Here is a 23,783-nt window from a genome sequence, read left to right as displayed (position 1 = left end):
CTTAGTGCCTTAATTTGAATATTAGACGCGTTATTGAAAAGAAAACTTTCGCAACGGCCTTCCCCAAGCTTTTAATGGTTATTGCCTCTTCCCTTGCTATCTTGTTTCCGAACGTAGAAAAAAAGATAAAATTAAAAAATAAACACACCTCAGGTGTTCGTTCCCGCCACTTTTTAAATAAATTCCAATTGCGATCGTTACAACAAATCATTTAAACATTTTGTATCTGTATCGCTTATCGTCTATTTGGAACGCGGTCTTAATTCGAACGCGCAGTTCGAGTATCGAACGGAAGCGGATACGGTACTGATTCTAATTTCAAACGAAACATCGCAATGTTATTGATAAAATTTTGTTGGACAACGTCGCCATTATATTGAACGGAAATTTACGATAATGATTTATAATGGGTCGCTTTGTGATCGTTCCCGTAATAACTGTCTATGGTTATTTATAACATAGTTAGATACTATTGAATACAAACCATGATACTTTACCTTATGTGTAAAAAAATATTATATTTTCTTAGAAAACATGAATTAATTAAACAACAATTACAATTACAAAAATTTAACAAATTATTTCGAGAATACATCAGTGTGGGTGTATCTGTGTGCTATGTTTACATCCACGTCTAATTTGAATGCGTTCAATTTTAACTTTAAAAGGATCCGTGTCACCGACGCCATACTGTTTCTGTTTTGGCGCGAGAACTCATAAAACACGATTACCGGTAATGTCGGATTCGTTCGCTCTGACGCGATATTACTTTTATTTCATATTGGGGTTCCGCACAATGGGGCAGAAGTGAGAATGATTGACAATATTTTTTTATTACATGTCCCATCTAATTTTCGAATGCCACGCCATCTTGTGACAATAGACAAGCGGCGGGTGGGTGTATGCAAATATGAATTTGTGATATTTCATTTCTTTGAGTCGTGGAATAAGTATCCATTTGAATCTGAATAATGGGTGAAGTGCGTAGTTTTATTAACATTTTAAGCACCTATTTTTCTATATTAAGAGTGGGTATTGGGTATATTTTTAAGTGGAATCACGTTATAGAAGCGATGTATAGACCTTTACAAAGTACAATATAATACCTATAACTGCGTACCAACTCCATTTAAAAATAATCAAAACGTACGCAGATACATAAGCCGTCTTATCACTACATTAATAATTCTGAACTGAATTTAAAAAATAAATATTTTATAATATTACTCGTTTCAATAACGATTTAAATGTAAAATTGCAGCATTTATATTTACCCCTCACTTTTATCAAATCAAATAATTTGTGATCGACAACTCAAAAACCATTTCGGATTACACTCATTACTGAAACAAATTATACCTGATTATGTAGACATGCTACACAATTCCCAAACCAATCACAAAACATAACAAAAAATAACAATATAATATTTTAAAGACGTTCTAATCGTCGCATCTTAGCGCTCGCAGGAACTTGACAATGTCGCATTCGGGACGCCATTACTCTTACAATCGCTCCATTATTCGGGATCGTATCGGGTCCATCGCTCGCCACTTCCGTGTTACGTGTTATCTTTTATTTGTCTCACCAATGAATATGTTAAGCTAGGATTCTTTAGAATTAAGTAGGAAACGACCTTGCAATCCACCTAGAAAGATCACAGTACTTAGATTTTGTAGTCAACCCTAGATATTGGAGTCCTTTGTAAGATCAGACAAAGTTTTGCTATGATTAAGTTGGAACATTTCTTATAAGTTCTTGTTAACCAAGCGTTTCAAGTTAGAATAAAGTAACTGCTGTTATAAGGCAGAAATGCCAATGCCATGCCAAACCCATAAAATTTGAACAGCTCTTTTAAAAATGTATCCTCCTTCAAAACGATAAACAAAAATATTATTTAGGTATGTTGGAATATTTGTTTAGTTTTTGTATATTTTTGAAAAAAATGCAGGAATCAGATTGACAATTCACGAAGCGATGCTCGCGTAAAACTCGTCGATGATGAAACAGTACCCGAAAGTGTTCAAAGAAATGATATATTTGAATGATTTGAACAAAGCGCGCCCACGCATGGTGTACCGTCGAATTACGTATGCTAATACGGGGTCCTTTAGACCTCCCGCGTCAACTGAAATCAATCGATTATGTCATTATTGTGGATGATATTCCCAATTGTTTGAGCTGACGTGACAACCGTTTGAGTTTTATAACTTTTAAGCTTAGTGACACTTTGAAGTGATATTTTTTAGGCGCTACATGATAGGGAAAAATGTATGGGTGAAACGATTTTTGTAAGTTTTTGTAAGTAAGATTGTTATAATAATAATATTTAATTTTACTGATTTTTACATAGTATGACATTATAATGATGCGTATTAATCATTTGGGGATTTTTTTCATTTTCAATACTTTTGTTTTACTTCTTGCGCATGAACGCTATAATCTAATATATAAAATTCTCGTGTCACAGTTTTCGTTGCCATACTCCTCCGAAACGGCTTGACCGATTTTGATGAAATTTTTTGTGCTTATTCGGTATCTATGAGAATCGGCCAACATCTATTTTTCATCCTCCTAAGTGATAAGGGTTGTTCACCCTTAACATTTTTTTATTTATATGGCAACACAACGTTTGCCGGGTCAGCTAGTCTCTCAATCTTAGCAAAACCGAATATTCAAATATCGAACAACAAATCGTCCATGCAAAACTATCGAGACAGAATCGATCACGTTCGATTCTAAAATCAAAAATTCAAATGTGGGCACAAAGGACGTGTCACCTAATGAGCCAATAAGTCGCGAGACAATGCGCGGGCGTGCACCACAAAAGAATATTAATGCAACACTTATTCAAATACGGGGGATACATATTCAATAATTTGGTAAGTGCGACGCGTCGGAGAAAGATCGGTGATAAAAGAAAAAAATGCAAGGATTTATTATCTGGCAGTATGTTTTTAAATGTATTCAATGAACAAGATTAAAATATGAAAGTTTGGTAGCCGATAACAGATATTAAAAGTATCATTTATGAATTAGGCTAGTATTATAGCGAAAATAGTGAAAGTAAAAATTCAACAATATTATATGCTATGGAGATATTTCAAATATTATAATTATGCAGATTTTTTCCAAATTTCAATATAAAATATTTAAAATTAAAATATGATATAATATTTATGTTAATAAATCAAAGTTAAAATAAAATGCAGATAGCATATGGTCCGGGACCACGCGATGCGGGACCCTAATTATCTTGTCGTTTAATTTCAATGGCGCGACAAACTTTTTTTAAGCATTTTGAATAAAGCATTGTATTTTTAAATCCCTCACCTTTAATTGTCGCTGTATTCAAATGTGGGTATTTTTTAATTTATTAATTTTGTTTATGATTCGTTCCCTCACTTCCGGTTGTCAAACGTCATGAATGGCGGCAATGACGTCGGACGCGCGCCTTTGCGCGGGAAATCGACTTTTGTATTGTTCATTTAACATGCAAATTTATTGTAAAGAGAGAATTTTAGAAGGAACTATTCCGTGTTCTACATTATCTTATTTACCTTTTTATATATTTTTAATATGGAATTAATCTAGTATAAAAATGTTTTATCTATGGTATTCTCTTCGTACTTTTGATTATAATGCGGATCTAATTAAAACAATTTTATATTTCCTTAATATATACATTATATTTTTTTAATTAATTTTAATTCTCAGAGCAAAACTTATTAAACCCTGATATAAAATATATCTACTACATAGTATATAAAGTTCATATTTAATATCTTTCCTACACACACTTTTGCTACGATCACATTTCTTTTATAAACAAATAAACTAAGATTTCATCATCATTTGTGAGTTAGTTTATTGTCAATTTAGGCGACCTATTTAGGTTAGACCTATATAACATTTTTGCTAGTTCAATATAAAACTCATAATGAGAGCTTTGTAAACATTTGTGTGTTTATTTAGAAATCAAATATAATTTTATTATATATTTGATAAAAACAATAATGTAGGAATACAAAATTACGCGACCTTCAAAATATAGGTTTATTTTGAATACAAAAACAAATTACAGGTATATTTTTCAATTACCTGTATTTTATTATAATCTACAAATGTGCGAAAGTTTGCTAAATGAAGCTTGGTCGCTACAGATAATAAAAATACAACATTTTTTTATGTCTATGGCTTTTCCATTTACATCATTACATACAAATTATTAAGCCCTTTTCTAAAAAATCCCATTGCTTTAGTTCCAGCCCATGGCCGATACGAAGGCCTACATTGACAAATGCCACCAACAATCACCATTAGTGGCTGATACCCAAAAAGCCAAGATGCCGGAATTAAAACCGTGAAACAAAAAAGGCAATCAGCTCGATCGGGAACTGGTATTATCAGTGGCGGTATTTCTTTGTCTTCGCCTAATGAGTTTTTAAGTCGATTATGGCAATTTTTCATAGAAATCGCCGTAGTGATGTATCGCCGGAATCAATCACTGTTCAACGCTCTTTGTGCTATGGGGACTGGATTGAACGAATGCTTTTTACGTCGTTCGGTCTGTGAATTGTGTTATGCTTGTAGCGTCGAAGTATTTACCTATATATTGCATGTTTTGTTAAGTTTGTTTATTATAAAATCAATTACTCTTAATGATTATTTGCGTCATATAAAAATTTGGTTTGTATTTTGAAAGATGTATATTAAGGGTTTTGACTCATTTAAAAAGGAGGAATTTTAAAATAGTTTAAACGTTTTTATTTACAGCATAATTTTTAACAAAGAGATTGGACCTTCAAAGACTTTATATTAAAACCATTTAAATTAAAACCATTTTGGGTTTCAAATTGCACCTGCCTGTTAAAGTAGGCAAAACTTTGGGAAACTTTTTTACCAATATTTAAGATACGTAACTAATAAGATAGAAGCATTATTCCTTTCGAAGAGTCATCTTTGAACAAATTAAAAAATATATATGAACAATGAAATCGCCAAACCTAGATTCAACCGGGCCGTCTATCACGCCGTATTGAAATGCCTGACTGGCATTGTTTTACACCGCAATGTGTTGGCATTATTCATAAATCATTAATCGTTTTTTCACTTCATTTGTTTTTGGGGTTCTTTTGTAGTAATAATAAAACTTTGCATACGAATCGTGTTGTGCAGTGGTCAAACTACTAGACTGCGCAAAGTGTTCGGGGTTCGATTCTTAGCCAGTCATCTAAATAATAAGAAATTTTGGGCAACATTTTTTATACAGAAGTAGTTAACTATGCAGTCCATCTGATGGCCACTGCTGCACATCTATAATCAACCTTAGATAAGATTCGAGCCCTATATAAGGCCGGTCATAAATGCCTTGCCGCCGCTGAGGGCTAAGATGGAACGTCTTATACTTACGAGTATCTCTCCCTTTCAACACCCGTCAAACCAAAATACAATACAGCACAAAGCTACATACAGCTAAAATGTATGTGACAATTACGTAATTTGGAGCTGAAATTTAAAAATGTATAAAAATATAAAACAAATTTAAATTTTAAATATTTAAATTTCCGAACGCAGCCCTCTCTATCGACTCAACATTGACCGATGTTTTTGTTTTTAAAACTTTAATTCGAATAGCTTTGTATTTCGAACAGAATCCGATTCGATTATTCGCTATTCAAATACCTTTTGTTTTAGTATTGTTCATGAAACTCAATACGAATTAACGGCAACGATTTGAAATGTCAACGTTCCAATTTTTCTTTTTTTAGCGACTGGAATGTAATTTGAAACTGGCTGTTTACAAAAGGTGTTAGCACGAAACTAGATATAACCAGTTAAAATTGTTTTGTTTAAATTCATTATTTAAAATTATGGTTGGTTAAGATTGCTACGTGTGTAAATAGCTTTATTAAGTAAACTACATTTTTTGTTTTAATGTATTGGAGTAGAAAACGAACATGCAATCCAGTGGCTACTGTCGTCCGCGGAGATCTGTAAACAGTTTAACTTATCTGAGATTGGCCAATGCCATGTTACCTCTGAGGATTAAGCTGTAACGGGAAGTTTTTCCAACTAGAACACAGCAGCGCTTTACACTGAAGTTATAAGATCCTAACAGGTTGGAAAAAAAAATACTCTTAACTTAAATGGGCGCTAAGCCTTCAAATAGGTCACAGTCCATCACAGATACCCTTGAAGACTATGTAGCAACACTTCATAAGTACATAAGGTCTTAAACCAGATTTAACCAGAACAAAGCAGCGAGAAAGAAGAACTGTATCGCTACTAATACTATAGAAGTCGATCCAATTCTTTCAGATGTAAGATTAACTTTGACATACACATAAGTACTAGGGCATAATGAAATGTGGAACCTTATGTTCACATAGGAGCAGGGCGTGTCCACTGCGGGCACGCCTCGGAAAAGCCTTCGCTTCTTATCAATACAGTCGTTTTTCCAATACGAGTATCGGCTCCGATCGAACCCGAACGCCCTCACTATCTTCAAGATATCGAGAACGCCTTCTTAAAAACTCCCAAACAACTAGATTCAACCTTACCAAGTTACTATAAAGCCGATTTTCCCCTCACGGCGCCGTCGTAAAACATATTGATGTGGTATTGGTTTTCCATTAGCACCTTCAGGGAAATTTCGCCTCTATAGCCCGATACGAAAGCTTGGAATCGTGTGTGGTAGACGCAAGGAATGTATTGACGTGTTATCGGAGATGCGTTCGTCCTGCTCGCACATATGGGAGTCTGATATGTGCGTCCCTGTCGACGCGAGATGAAGACGGCCGCTTTCTTTGTTCGAAATGTCTGCGCAATTCTTATCGCACCGCCAATAATTTCTTTATGTTGTACGTTTGGTCAAATGTTTGTTTTGATCAATATTGGGGACTTTGCTTAAAGTAAAGTTTGATAAAATGTTTGTTCCATGTATGTACCTATATTCATTTCGATAACAAACATCTGTTTTGAAAAGAGACGGTTGTTTGTCTTGTTTTCATCGATTTTGTACTGAAAGACGGACTTTTACGACATACAAGACGACATATAACGTCTAGGAATCCTTGAGAGCTCTACTATGTAGGTAATAAGTACGGCGTTAACTCTGTGTACATCTTATTAAACTTTTACAGAATTTACAGCGGAAAAACTTTAAGAGATATTTATGTACAATAGAAACAGTGTAGCTATTTGTGTGTAGCTAAGCAGTTGTGTGGTTTATAGGGTGTGGTAAGAAAGATATGTTTATTCAAAGCTTTCCAGTTTAGTCCTCAGGAGTAGCAGCATACCTGTGGCCGACTCTTATCGACTCTACTCTTACGACTCTACGCTTATCTGAGGTTGATTGTCTATTAGCGACACTCGCCATTTGCCTGTTTACTAAATGATGAGTATGTCTCCCTTACACCCTTGAAACTGAAACACAGCAGCGCTTAACACTCCTCTTATTAGTCAGAAATAGGAGTAGCAGTGGTGTCCCCAGAGCCGAAACACTAAGAAGTCTACCACCTACCAAAGAGTAAAAAAATAGCTTACATATTAGACTACAGGAATAGTGTGATAGATAAAACATTAAACTTGAAACATCCACAAATTTGAGATAGTTCCATGATAGTACGCTACAAAAAGAGTCACACTATGAAAATTTAAAAATAATTTTACCTTACATTTGTTACCCCTGATAAAATATGACAATGTTAAGCTAGGGATAAAAATATATCATTATAGGTACACGATATGACCATAAATATGTGATATGTTTGGTATTTCAACAACCATAACTCCTACTAACGTGTAAGTAACTACCCAAAGCAAAGCGTCGTAAGTCGAAAAAATAATAAATTCAAAATATTAACATGTATACGTCGACACCGAATGCATTTTATTTTTATTTTGAAGTTCCACCACACGCGAGTGATCGTAAGCTATTAATATCTTTTGAAATAAAAAATATTATTAACCCATTACTGACCCATTGCTGGGCACGGATCTCCTCTCAGAATGAAAAGGATTAAGCCATAGTCCACCGCGCTGGCCAAATGCGAATCGGTAAAATTTACATACCTTTGCAAAAAAAAAATTTAAGCTTTCTCAGGTATGCAGGTTTCCTCACGATGTTTTCCTTCACCGTTTAAGCAAGTGATAATTAATTAAAACAATAAGCACATAACTTTGAAAAATCAGAGGTGTGTTGCCTAAGATTTGAACGTAGGACCCCTCGGTCAAGAGGCTGAGTTTCTTAACCACTAGGATATTACTGCTGGAAAACAAAAAATGTTATGTACATATATTATTTGGAGTGACAATTTTTTTTTTTTTTTTTTTTTTTTTTATAATATAAGAGTAGCAGACGAGCATGCAGTCCACCTGATGGTAAGTGGCTACTGCCGCCCATGGACATCTGTAATCAACCCCAGATAGGATTAGATATTCCTACCTGAGGTCGGCCACAGATGCGCCGCTACCCCTGAGGACTAAGCTGGAACGCCTCGGAAAAGTCTGTCTCCCTTACCATACCCTTCAAACCGGAACACAGCAGCGCTTAACACTGCTGTTATTAGGTAGAAATAGGTGTGGCGGTGGTGCCGCCGGAGTCGAACCACAAAGGGTTCTACCACCTTTAATGTCACGTTAAAGGCACTTAAACTAATATTGATAGATGTGTATGTAAATGTATGCGTGTATTGTAAGTTGATATCAATGAATTAATTATCTAAGATATTAATTATTACTAGAAACTGAAGAAATATTGATACAGATAAGTATAATGATTAAGCCCGCATGTTTCTTGTATCATGATACGTATTTAGATATTCCTACAACTATTTATACCTTGTTTATATTTAATCATAATTTGTTTTGTGTGGTAAGGCAGAGATATAAGGCTTTATAATTTAGTCCTTAAGGTTAGCAACGCATGTGTGACCGACTTTAGGTTAAAGTAAGAAAAAGAAAAAAATATATATCTCAAGTGGACTATGTTATTTAAAATAGCCACATTAGTACAAGCCTATGAGAGACATTGTACTATTTCATTCGCTTCTCTCAAACATCTCGTCACTCGCCATCAGTAAAACGAGTCCCCAACAGGATATTTTCTTAAAGAAGTTAATGTGTTATTTCGATTCCACTGAAAATAGTTTCTCAAAACAAAATATGATACATGTGGCATCTCAATCGAATCTCGGTGGAGTTTTTTGTGTGATTTATTTATATTATGATTACGGATAAATCTGGTGTGAGGATAATTAGAGCTGTATTAATGGCGTTTCTATGTTTATGTTATCGTAAAAATACAACGTCGTATTCGAATACGGTTTCTTGTGTTTATCATTTCTGTTCAAATATGGGATTTTATGATAGCTATTTTATTATGAACGTTAACTTAGAAAAACTTACGTATTTGTTTATATTTTAATCCACATAATCTGATGCGCTCAATATTTAATTATTGTTCAGTTACAAACTAAAAAGGTTTAGAACTAGTTTGTACAAAGTTAAAAATACAGCAATATCTATACCTACTCCTAACAGAAGCTAGGTAATTAAGTAAATAACGAAAATTCATCCATTTTGAAATTTATGTCCAATATTACAATCCCCGATTATTACTATACCAATCCGTTCTTAGTAAAAAGTTAATTAAGTCTATAATAGCTTCGATCGTTTTTGCAGTAAGTACACCCTTTTAGTTAAATGAAGTCATATTATTATCGAATTACAGTTCAAAACCTTCTATCGACTTAGTTCGATGCTAACCGGAGTTTTTGCTCTGTAATCGTATCCACGGGTAGTTAGTTCAATCATCTTTATTGCCAATAGCCCATTCAGTGGCCACAATCACGCTCGATCCCGCAGTTTTGTGCGCGTGGGATTTGAGTAGTGGGTATCAAATTTAGATCACAGATTAGTGTAAGTGTTCCTAGTTATCCAGGATACAATGGATATTAAACGAGATGGACAAACAACATTGTAAGATGTACGAAGGAGTAGGTTCTTAGGCCAACCTTAGTAGCAGTTGATAATAACTATCGGCCATTATCATTATCAACCGTTTATAGTCTCGTACTGCGTACAGATTCCTATTAGAATGAGGGTTTATACTATAGACAACAACGTTTACCTACAATTTGAATTTCATATAACTTGTAAAATATTTTTATAAGTTAAGAACTTTTTCTTCAAGACGTTTTCCTCTACCGTTAGAATCACTTAACCTTAACCGCCAATTATTATATTTCAAAAGATAGCATTTCTACATATAATCACTTAATATTCCGTAAATAAGCCAACAGATCAGTCGCAGACGACGTAGCTATCGTTATTATGCGATAGGCCGATTCAATCCAGTCATAACATTAATAAGCAATATCCGCTAACCTTTCAACGGATTGCACGTGTCACCGTGCGCTGAAATGATCTCTACATTAAACTGTTTAGAGTAGATGTCGCGTTGTGCGGGATCTATTTATGATTTTTATGGGTTAAGGCCTTTTGCTCCTCGATCGATGGCGATCGATCGTAATTGAATGTCGTATTAGTCAGGAGGTCGAGAAAGCATTCCAATGCTTTTGTTCTTGATTTTTTGGTGTAACATATGCTTGTGAGCATACAACTCATTTTATGTTTTTGCCATAGACTTTAACTGTTAGATAGTTAATTGTATCAGGCGTTACTTTGCGGAAATCCATGCTATTAAGTTAAGATTAAAACTACTTCGCAACAATCCGCTATAAATATGAAGGATGGTCACTTAACGATTAACCGTCGTAGAGTCAACTTACCCTGATGATGCTCCGTTTTGGAGCGAAACCCGTGTTGGTGGTGGTATGTAGGGTGGTGTATATTTTTAATATTTTGCATCTGCACGCATCCTTTGAGGGAGGGAGGGTGGTACATACTGCATGGTTTAATATATATACCACCGTAGGTACATATTTATAGCGGATTGTTGCGAAGTAGTTTTAATCTTAACTTTTAGCTGTTAGGTCTGTCACTGGTGTATTTATTGGATTACATAGCTTATTATTAGTAATTTCTATTGCTTCGCGTTTTAGTGGTTTACCTTATTACACACTTCACAGTGTCCATTCAAAGGTACTTCTCTCTGTTTATTGGATTTTCGTAAAGGAGCCCTTTTTCATGTTTTTGTACCTTAAAAATTTCAAAGCTGCTATGTTTAGGCCAGGAAGAAAAAAAAATTAATTGTAGTGCTAATGTCAATATATTTATTAACATGTTTAACAGTGTAATAATTATCATAAGCTACAAATACGACGTGAAAATGGGATTAACACTTGGACAATTAATCAATAGAGTCAACCACTAATACAAGTTGTCGAACATATTTAACCCGGAGACCTCCCGAAATGAACCTCTAGTTAACTAAACGGGAACTATTGACCCTCATTACGGGTTTACATCGGAGATCCCGGATTATCCCGATAAAACACCTCTTGACCGTCGACTGGACCCCAATGATTTAATAAGCGATTTTCTTGGACATGACATTTTGAGGATTAGTGATGTGATTAATAGTGATGTGCTTTCTTCTGTACATATTTATCGAGCAGTGGTTAAATAATGTCATTTATAGAGGTCCAGGGTTCGAATCCTTAACACTGTTTTTGCAAATTATATACCTTCTTATTATAATAAAATTATTACCAATACGCATTTGGTCAGAGCAATTGACTATGACCGAAATTATTCTTACTTTGAGAGGAGACCCGGGCCCAATAATGGGACAGTAATGGGTTGACGACGACACTATCCAAAAAGTCTTCAAGGTTTGCGAAAATACCATTCCGCCCTTGTCCAGCATTGTGGACAATGGTCTAAATCTTGTTCATTCTAAGCGAAAATTTGTGCCCAACATTGCGACATGAGAAATGAAAACAATGTTGTTTATAAATATTTTCATATAATTTTACCACATAAAGATTATACAAAAATTTGATCGTATATTTAAAATAATTGTTCAAAAGGATATTTATATTGTTATTAACTTTTTGTTAAGATTGTTAATAATTTTATTATGATCAGCGAATAAGATATAATTAAAAATATTTACTAACCAGTATTGTTTTCAGTACCTACCTAACTGTAATTATTTAAGTAATATATTGCATAAAGTACTTATATAATGTTATTTATTGTATTTAATGCATTTTATGCATAAGCTGTAATAGCCTAGTGGGTAAGAAACTCGGCCTCTCGGTCGGGAGGTCCGAGGTTTAAATCCCAGGCACGCACCTCTGATTTTTTAAAGATATGTACGTATTAGAAATTAATTGTCACTTGCTAAACGGTGAAGGAAAACGTCGTGAGGAAACCTGCATACCTGAGAGATTTATTAAAAAAAATCTGAAAGGTATGTGAAGTCTACCAATACGCACTTGGACTATAGCCTAATCCTTCTCATTCTGAGAGGAGACCCGTGCCCAGCAGTGGAACAGTAATGGGTTGTTGATGATGATGATGATGATGAATTAATTTTATGAGTAGAATTTGAAATCAAATTGTCATCAGATTAGAAGTGAAAACTTTGAAAACCCTATCGCGACCCTCTCACCCCGGGGTCCTGAGGGCCGGGATCGAAGGCCGGACGTTCGCCGCCCTCAAACCGATACTATGAAGTATTTATTGAGTTGCGGCTGACCCAAAGTATTTTATTCTAAATAGGCATGGTACTTGAAATTGCGGATCCGGATGGATACGGATATTTTTTAATACTATGACATCAAATCAAAGCAAATCGTTTATTTACAGACTAATTCATAATAAATATTTTATTCTTGGCATTAGGATATGCAAATTTTGCATTGCAAAATTGTTACATTGACTTTGTCATTTATTTCTACATTATTCAATTACATTTTGGAATCTGCTGTAATTTCGTTAATATGTTAGATTTTTGAGAAATTGTAAAGGTTAAGTAAATAGATAATTTTTGATAATAATGTTTAATTTTTGTAAAGTAAGCCGAGCGTCGGAATGGTCGGGGTAAAACTTTTCATAATAGTAATCGGATTTGATTACTCTTTCGGATATTTTTGTTTCGGATATCCAATAGTTTCGGTTCCGATTACGGAGCTGTATAACATCCCTTCTTTGGACCCTTCCGACCGACATTCCCAGCCAAATAGACTCTATGTGTACGGAGCTACGATTGTTTTAGACTGCTGTAAGTATTAGTAGGTGTTGTTTTCATATTAATTGCAGTTGTTTTCGTTTGTTGCTCGACAGTCTGTCTGTTTGTGTTGGCGAGTTGTGGAAGTTTTAAAGCTATTTTTAATGACAAAGCGGCGATTGTTGTGTTAAAGATGTCTTTGCGAATACGTAAAGTGAGTTTTATTTAGATCTTCGGTTTGTTTAGCACGATTCGGATAAATTGGTAGTAAGTAATATAATCGCATAATCAAAATATTTGAAAAAGATTTTTTCGAAGAAATAATTACGTGTATTGTATACGTGACGCCGTAGTCACTATTCGAACTGACATGATTATGGGTTCCATGTCCGGTCAGGCAAACATGACAAAATTTTATTTGTTTTTATTCTGAGTATGGGCCTACGACACCATGATTTCTACTGTGGAGAACAATGAGTGTAAAAAGCGTGTTTGTGATATATAATCCAACTGATGGCAAGTGGCAACCGCCTATGGACATCTGTAATCAACCGTATTAACCTCCATGTTAATACGGTTGATCGTCCTTGGCAGCAATGACCACCTCGATACACTCCTCATGTGCCTTAAAATAACAATGTCCACTCAAGATCACAAAAAACACTCCCCCATTTCAATCCGCGGGACACAAATAGAGCGATCCCGATAGCACGGCAGATGTGTCCCGTTACTGTCTGGGTTTGATTCCCGGCACCTGTTGTTTTCGAACTCTTCGATTACGCGCCATTAGCGACACGATATTTAATACTATTGAACTTACTGATTTATATTCTTAGTATTGAGTATTTAAAAATGTAGATAGAAATAGGTATTCTTGGATGAAGAATATGTAAAAAAAATAAGTACCAAGCGAACATGCAGTCCACTTCATCTATCATACTGCTGGGCACGGGTCTCCTCTCAGAATGAGAAGGATATGTACCCGTCAGTTATGGTCACCTGTACTAAATCCCCTTGGCAACCTGAGGTTGGCCAGAGATGTATCGCTACCTCTGAGAACTAATTTGGAATCGTTTACGGAAATGTCTCTTCATTTTTATATTATCATTAGAATAAATAACAAACTTTAGGGTATAATTAACTACTTAATATCTGAATGGTAGAATCCCATAATTCTCTTATCATGTAACTTTCCTTCTAAAGGTCGAGAAGAATGGACTCTAAGGGCAGATGTATGGATATAAATTAGTAGGAACAATGAAACAAAGATTATGATTTTCTAAATCTACAACTATTTCTCATGTTAAACCAAAGAGTGATTGATAAAAAATGCCAATAAGAAAAAAATATCACCAATTGTAAACAGTAAACAAACCGTGTCAATCAAAACATCATGCATCAAACATAAACAGCAAACATCAGAAAACGGCACAAATCCGCAAATCCGATGATAGCCACTTGACGGAAACCAGGATCCGCATTACCATAACAACAGAACAACAGTGTCGAATCGCATTCGAAATCGACAATCTGACAAATTTACAACCGATCGGGGGGAGACACAAAAGTGCCCTTTTTCATGCAAATTCGGGTTTTCTTTTCGCGTTTTTCACGGAAACTTCCGCCTATTTTCCCGTTCAACGCACTTCCGGCCAGGGTTGCCGATAGGGAAGACGGCAATAAATTCTAAATCTCGCTCCATAGGGACCATTGTGAAGTGAAATTATATTTCACTGAATTTATTTTATCTGTAACGATGTCTGTAGCGAATGATGTCATTGAAAATCTTGTAGGTTGTCGTAAATACAAGATAGATCAATTGATGTCAGTCTGTGTATACTAGGCAGCATCGCCTAAACATTTACAACACCAGGGGAGTTACCAGTCTCGCCAGCTTCGAATGACAGCATAATAAATGCTCTTAGGTTTTCATTTGAATAGAATAGGCAATAAGTCAAAGTGGCAACGAGTTGGCAATATCCCTCGGAGGACCGGAAACCGATGGGGAAGAAAAGTCCTCGAGTGGGGACCACGATGACCTGAAGAAGACGGGAAACTATTGAATTCAGAAAGCACATGATTGGATGTCAATTTGGGTAGACCTACGACAAACTGCTGGCTGATGATTAGATGTACGGTACTGACGGTACTGTTGAAGCGATGCCTCAAACGTTTTATCATAACTCACTTGTGGTTCATCAGGTGCAGCACGCAGCATGCAGTCCAACTCGTTCAAAAAAAAGTTCTCCAACTTGATAAAAAAGTAATAAATCCAGATCAGTTACCGACCCTATGTCTCTGTTATCCGGAAATCCGATGAAACGTCGCGGCGCCGCCTCATTGATTCGATGTGAAGTGGTCATATTTTCTAGTTTGTGTGCTTTACACACTCCCATTCCGTCCCAGCGTAGTATTGGGAGCAATTTAGTGATTTGTATCTTTATACAGAATATTTTTCATAGATTTTATTTTGTTGTATGGTTTGATAATGTTTAGTTTTGAAAGTTTTCTTCGATGCGACGTGTTATTGAGGTCAAACAATAATAACGTGAATAAACTACTTTGTTTTGTAAATATTTTCATTTGAAGAAATATTCCATTTTTACAGCAAAATTTAGTTATAAAAATACATATCCATATGTTATATGTTTAATAATGTTTTCATCTAATATTTGTAGCTACACCATTTCTGTTTTACTTCCTTAAACATTCAGTAGCATTTTCTCTTTTGCTTGTTAACCATTTCTTTGTTTTGTAGCCTTACCTTTAGTGATTTTACGTTAAAAATTAGACATAATCTTAATCAAATCCAGATAAGAACTGCATATCAATATACAAACGACCTTCATACACATACTCGCACACCCTATCGCCATGCAAACAGCGACATCCCGTCAGTCGAAAAAAAGAAACGCTTACATAACAGCGCAGCGAGATGATTGCATCCGAGATCAGACCCTACTTCCTCGGGAGGTCAGGGCCGCGTGCGCACGTATACTGCATGATCCGTTGGTTTGTGCGAATATTCGGGTGCGCTCCGAAGTTTCAAGTGTTCTCCGAAGTTTCGGACGAAATTTCGGGTGTGCTCCGAAATTTCGGAAGTTACTATCAGTGCACTACATGAGCAATGTACGAATAATCGTCACTTGAAGTTTAATTGGCTTTAGGGAGAAATAAAGATTACATGACTAACCTAGAGGTTAAATTATATGACTAATTAATCGTTATATGGTCCAGCTGTCACTAGTCGTAAGGACAGATCTGTTAACCTGTGACTTGACCGAAAAATTGAATTTAACAGTTGCATCTTTTCGTAAATCTTTTCTTAGTGCTTATGTGGATTAAGCATAAGAACCTGCCTTTGAAAATTTCAATACTTCTAAACTCAAAGGGACGCGTTGTTTGTCAGAATTTTCCTTATGTAAAAAAAAAACATTTAATTCAGATCAAAGTACCTACCGCTGCATCCCAATCGAATATCTACCTGCATTTATATCGAAATATTCGATATCGCATCCCACTATCCAATAAAAATCTGCCAAATCGCTGGACCTTCCAACTCTGCCTTATAATAAGGTTATACAACATTATAGTTGAAATTAGAAGTCGTATAAGAACGCAGTAAGGTTGAAAGTGGAGCGTCTAATATGAAAAATGTTTTGTTTTTGTCCAAAATGCCGGCTTTCCTACGTGCGGTTCCCACCGTCCAGCGGAATTAAGACGGATTCCTGATCCGAATTAGCGAATCACCTGTCTAATTACCGGCCGGTATTGGAATCCGATTTTTTTAGAACTTATGATAATAAAACTTGTCAACTTTTTCGGTGGGAGTTGAAGCGGGTTGGGAGTTGGATTATCTTGTGATTTTGTTGGTCAGATGTTAGTTATCTGCTGTTAGGGTAGTTTGGACCAGGGTTGACGCCCTTTATTAATAAGCAATCTATCCCATTTTTACTTACTAAAGATTTCAAATTTCAATCCTTTTCTGTGTAATTTTCTGTGTAAGTACTAGAAATTAGATAGTTTAAGAAAAAGGAAAAAGGAATCTAATTCGTATATATATTTTTTTAAAAATCCTGTGAAGTCGAAATTCATAGATCAGATTTAATTACATTTAAGTTTATGAGTATCCACCTATTTAGTATGTTAAAGGGAAGAAGATATCATAAAGATGTCAATTCGAATTTTGTTATTGTAGACAATTATACAATCATTTGTTATCTACTTATCTATTTCTTTGTAGACAATAGATAAAAGATTATTTTCTTTTTCTCTTTAAAAATCGCAACCCTTCAGTGGGGTCGATCGCGTGACGTGACGTGACGTGACGTTAGTTGCATTTACTGACGCGAAAAAATACTACCTTCTGTCCATAACTTATGTCAATACCGTTCGACTTGGGTAGTCGGTTTTTGTCCAGCAATGATTGAAGTTATGGGCTTATTGCAATGAGTTATTGGTAAAAAGTTAACACGATAAGTTATATGTGCTTAGTTTTGTTTTGCTGGGATTAAAAACGGCGATACTGTTAAGTGTTTAAAAAAAGTGGTTAAATAGGTTCAACCATAGATATAGTCTTTGTCTATGGATAAAATGCTTTCAACACTAACGTGTCCTTCCTTCTGTGTCTTTGGTATAACTGCACACATACAAATACACTCAGAAATATTAATATGTACATTATTGATATGTATGTGTCTCTGACACGTACGTAATCGAACTCGGAACACCCTATGTGGTGAATGATAGAATAATATAAATGTATAATTTCAAATTATGTAACTTTTAAATTAACTTCTTCATATTAATAGTTTATATTATTTAAGTAACTACATCTATTCTTATTGAAGAAACCTGGTCAACCATGCTCCAAACCTTTGCCCAGCAGTGGGACACAAAACATTCGCAACAAAAAGCAAGCCCGATTCGCCACATGGTCGGCATGATCAAAGCGACAATTTTGACAATTAAAACGCCTCGCGTCCCACCGCCGTCCTTGGCCGGAATGTGGACCTCTGGACCGGTCCAATCTGGGCTTTTTGCTGCCCTCATGCTGTTCCTCCATGGTATGGAGCAATTTGGCTTGACAACTGTACTGGTTGATGTTACGTTTAAATTGAAATCTTTGTTAATAACAAAAGGGGTAAATGTACTAAGCATAGAATTACTAAACATTATAGAAAAGTTAGTTTATATAAAATTTCCGATAAGAAATATCTCGATTTTGATCAGATATCTGTTGAATTTATATTAAAAGAAAATAAAAATAATCTTAAATTAAGAAATACAAAATATTTTACTAAAATTACTTTAATTAATTGGTACTTAAATTGATATTTGTATTTGTTTTTCAAGGTTTTAACGAGTTAAACTAAATAAAAACGAATGTACAAAATGAAATATAAAACAAATATAAACTACTTTAAATAAATAAAATTGACTTTCAACAACTTTGCAAAAATTCGAACGTAATCAGAATTTGTTGCATACATTATATCATTTTTCATCAACCGTGGCCATAAAAATATTACTATCTTTTTATAGCTGTTTTCGTCAAATCGTAATATAAAAAAATTAACCCGTCCGTCGTTCAGTTTTAAAGTCTCATAAAATTAGAACTATCGCTCGTAATATCGAATTTTAATGTTCAAATCTATATTCCATTATATGTAAATATAAAATTTGTCTGTACCTATATTGATTTTAATTTATTTTATGTTAGTCTTTGATCTAAATTAAAAAGTCAATAATATTTTTACACATATTATAACACTAGCATGCTGTGCGTGAGTGTCAACAACACACATGTGTAGGTACACGAACACCCATACCCCAAAAATAATTGAAATAATTCGTAATGGAACTAAAATTGGTTGTCTACCTGAGGTCGATCATAAATGTCGAAAGCGTGAGAACTAAGTTAAAACGCCTTGTTTAAAAGTCTTGGCCTTACAGTCTTCAAATCAGTACACAGTAGCTTTACATTGATATTTTCACGAAGAACACCTTTCTAGAAATATAGATATGTAGATGGAGGCAAAAACATTTACGTGCCTTTTTTCTTTTTTGCCAACTGTTTTTTTTTTGTTTGACAGCTATTAATTCTATGATTGTGACCAATTTTCGACTACTGGTCGAACACAAGTAAAACCAATTAGGACTCTAGACAAATTAAAAACTTAGGGTATTTTTAATGGTCCAACATAATAATTCCTTTATCTTTAAAAAGTAGCCAAAGCCACGGGCGTCGCCAGTACAACTGACCGTAGGTATAAGGTGGTATACGCATAAGTCACAGTTTTATGGGTCATAAAATTTTAGGACCCCATCAGTAGTTGACTCTATCTGTTTTGTCAAACGATCGATTTTAAAGAGGATTATATTCGATTTGATTGATATGGGTTTACGGCACAAAAACGGTCGTAATTATAGAAACTTTTTCAAATGAAAACATAAAACTTTGGGTATAAATTCAAAGGTCTTCGGAAATTGGCGCGTGGAGTTATTTCGATGTTCTTTTCTTGGGACTTTTAACCTGGGATGTTTTTGACCTAAGATAGTAGGTAAGTCTGAGGACACTAATATGCCTAATGCTGACATTACGAGATCTTTTGTAAAATTGAAATAATAAACTAGCAGTGCACCAAATGGTAAGATCCTCATAGTTCAACTTCTGTGGCACCATCGTCACACCTATTTTTGTCTATAACAAGTATGGCAAGCGCTGCTGTGTTTTGGTTGGAAGGGTGTGGTGAGGTCATACATTTCCGAGGCATTCTAGGTAAGTCCTCGGGGAAAGCGGCGCGTCTGTGGTCGACCTTAGGTGGGAATCTGGTCTTTTCTGGGGTTGATTACAGATGTCCACGGACGGCAGTAGCCACTTACCATCAAGTGGACTGCATGTCCGTCTACTACTTCTGTAATAGATATAAAAAGTGTGCTCCAAGATGTCGATAGTAGATACATTATAACGTTCAAATCACGCGAGCGACGCGTGATGCTGCAACGTTGTCAATTGCTCTATTGTGAGATAATGCCGATCAATCCGTCCTGATTGCACCGATCCTTAGCCAATTGAGATCAGCTTAATAGGAAAAGTTGTCTGTCAATATGCGAGCTCTACGAATGTTGTTTAGTACCGCAATGGACGAAGATATTCCGTTGTGAAATGAAATTTGTTTATTTGAATCAAGCCTGTTTACAAAATTATAGAATTGACAAGATAAGTGAAGAAACTTAGCGGTTTAGTATATGTAATTGCATTTTTACACATACATTTTTGGAATAGGATTATAAAATGTTTTGGATTTACCTAATTGGGAATCGAATGCAGGACTATCTGTGTGACATTGGTATAGTGATCACTGATCTATATGAAGTTAAAGAGCACAACTAAAGATTATGTGTATCAGAGGTTCGAATAAACGTTAAAATTCATACTACTGTATAATCACACCAGATATAATAAATCTATTCACAAAAATAACGAATTCAACACTCAAAGATCCCAAAAAATAAGCCAATATTAAAATCTAAGCGCCATTAGAATTTAATAAAACATTTGGCATAAAAGATTCGGAGGGCGGGAAACAAAGATGGCTCACTTAAGACATCGAACGTGATCTGTTTCCTGAAAAAACATCTTAAGCACCTCTTTACCTGTTCACCCTCCGAGGGGTAAAGAATGAGATGTTCAGTCGCGGTCACAAACTTCTTAAGACTCCCCAATTTTCTTGTTTGAACTGTGGCATCTATTTTTATTGTTACTTGTCGCGAATTAGTATTTTCGATTTGATGGTAAATGGTAATAATTTTTGTATGTGTAAGTTTCGTATGTATGTTCATGACAAATAACGAAGTTTAAACGTTGACAACGAATTAAAATTCCGTGCTTCGGTAATTGATAAAATATTTGTTTTTGTTGATCCAATCAATTGAAATCAGTAACTAACTTTACTATTTCTTTCTTTGTATCTTTATTTTACTGTTTACAATTGTACATAAACACCTTATGTTTTAAAATTTTGCTAAAATGTTTGTAAAAAAATTGTTAAATAAATTTTATTCTGTTGAAAAATGGATGATATTTTAAAATATCTTTGTTCCTTTCCAAATGGTGTTTTAAAAGTGCTAAAATATTTGTAAGGTGGTGTTAGCCCCGTTTGGCGGTGACGTGCTAATTGTGAATATTTAAAATTCAATATCCGTTCGAACTCTTTGTCAATCGGTTTTATTTTTATATACAGCATGATTTACTCTTAATATGATCTGATTATTTAAATCGTTTTTATGATGAATTAAATGAGTATATACAATTCGGAACATACAAAACCTGACAACCGATTATTGCCATTTGTAATTATTTTTATGGCCAATACGCATTGAAGCAGCGTGGTGGAGTAAGCTCCAACCCTCTTGCTAGTTGTAGAGAAACGTTCCCAGCAATGGGACATAAAAGAGTTGCAGCTATATATTTACATATCTTTGCGACATTAAGACTAAGTACTGAGCGGGGCACATATGCTACTCTACTTATCTATAAGTGCCAACTGATCAGGTTATGAGATGCAACTTTGTCGGCGACAGTGACAAGTGGCACAATTACGCTAATTGCGATTGGCAATGCCACTACAATATATTTTTTGAAATGATTGATATTGATTGCTGGGTAACAATTTTAATTGATGACTAAAAGTGGTGCGTTGTACATTTTGGAATTTCAGACCGTTTTGTTTTCGATTTAAATCAATAACAATATAAGGATAGTCGGTACTGTTCTTGATACGAGTAGAATGCATTATATTGTACTATGATCTAAATACATTTTTTCTTATGACTTTTCTTAAATGGTTTACCTGTAGCAATAAACAATATTATTTACAAATATTTTAAATTGGAAATAAATATTTTACACAATTTGTTTTAAAGTTTCATAAAGTATTTGGAAAAAATAAAGGTCATTTTAAATCAGTAATCAAACAAAAAATAGATGTCAAAAACCGCGTACGAACACAAAAATAATATTGCTGCACAGCCAACATAATATGATTTCCGAAAACCTTTTGCAATGCGTGTATCGCTATGGTATTACCCGAGTCAATAAAAATAGTACTCGTATTTGCGAGTAAAGGTATTATTTTTAAAAAAATCCACATTTAGTCGCTTTACCAATAATATGTTTATGTTCGAATAATGAACATGAATAATGTTCTAATTTAACTCTTAATGTTAATAATGCATTTCCTATGGGTTTCAGACTTTACATTTTTATAATCTTGATTCGTGATTTCTATGTTACTTCAGTGGGCTGATTTATTTTATTCATCACTATAATACCCTTTCAACGAATACTTTTATAACATGAAAATATGAATTCTTTATTGGCGCGGGTAATACAAAAACCCGCCAACACCCTGTTAAGGATACATCACACTAAACCAATAAAGCTTCCGACGCACTATTATCCTGGTCTTTTGATCTTTTTACAATCCCGACGGGAACCGCCAAATTGAGTGAACCGGGATCCGATACGATCCCTCTGTCGTGTCGATTTTGTGTGAAAAAAGTTTTTGAGCACAGATACTCGTTTGATATTTGACATTTTAGTGTTACATGTTGGAATGTATGTAGCGATTCTGTATAAAGCGATTCCGTGTTAAAGTAAAATTGTTTTGTGTTTCATCTAGGTACATAATCGAATCATGCTGTATCTTTTATATTTTAGAATTGGTAAACATAAAATAGAATTTTTATTGCAATATTTTGAATTGGAATTTTGAAATATGAAAATATAACCATCATTTTTAATCGCACTATTTAATTAAAATTTACGAGTTTTAAAAGTTATTGTCAGTGTAATGCATTATAATTTCCAAACTTAAATATAATTATTTAATGATACATGTCATAAATTAGGATTTCTAATAAATATAAATAAGTGACTGTCATATTAAATTGAACCTATTTTGTATTAGAATTTATGACTTAATAGTAGATAATTGTAATTTTAAAATTAACCAACTACATTTTAAGCGATTACAGGTATTTTTTAAGTCAATGTATAAAATGCAAAAAAAAACGTTTATCAAAGAATAATGAATGCAAAATCAAACGCTACGCCAAAAAACGTTCAAAGAGAGTCCATGACAGGACGCATCTATTATGAGGCGGTAATTGATACAAATTACCGACGCCATTATTGGAGCGTTAAAAATAAATTGCGAATGAAAATAAAAAGGCAGGGTGTGTGGATAGGCAATGGAAACAAATTAATAATTAATTTTCACCCCGTGTAAGGCCGACGTCTCACCGATAAAATTGCGGGAAATTAAAAAAAAATATGATGTCGAATACTGAAGAATGTTGCTCTTTATTCTTCAAATGTTAAGAACATAATATTATTGTTGTTGTTGTTTAAGACAATGATAATAACAAATAATTTGTCATTAATATTTACTTAATATTACGTTTCGTCTCGACCATCATCACTGTCATTAATTAAGTTGTTTTGTTTGCTTGATACGAGTAATTAAAATACCTACTTAATTTTAAAAGTATTTTATAGATAAATATATATTTTTTCTTCTGGGAGATAATAGACCCATGCTCAGTAGCAGGTCTGAAGTGGGTTTACGATGAT

At 34.4% G+C, this 23,783-nt stretch overlaps 1 protein-coding gene across 8 annotated transcripts in view; it reads right to left on the bottom strand.

Moving 5' to 3' along the window:
• cut (homeobox protein, cut) overlaps positions 1-23,783 on the bottom strand; it is a 196,354-nt gene that overhangs the window by 126,079 nt on the left and 46,492 nt on the right. The gene's annotated exons all lie outside the window — the stretch shown is intronic.

The sequence above is a fragment of the Epargyreus clarus genome, unplaced genomic scaffold (genome assembly GCF_041222505.1).
Source record: "Epargyreus clarus isolate Ecla_fem2 unplaced genomic scaffold, WU_Ecla_fem_2.2 ptg000012l, whole genome shotgun sequence".
NCBI classification, from domain to species: Eukaryota; Metazoa; Arthropoda; class Insecta; order Lepidoptera; family Hesperiidae; genus Epargyreus; species Epargyreus clarus.
Note: the sequence above shows the minus strand (reverse complement) of the source record. Positions and strands in the feature narration are given on the sequence as shown.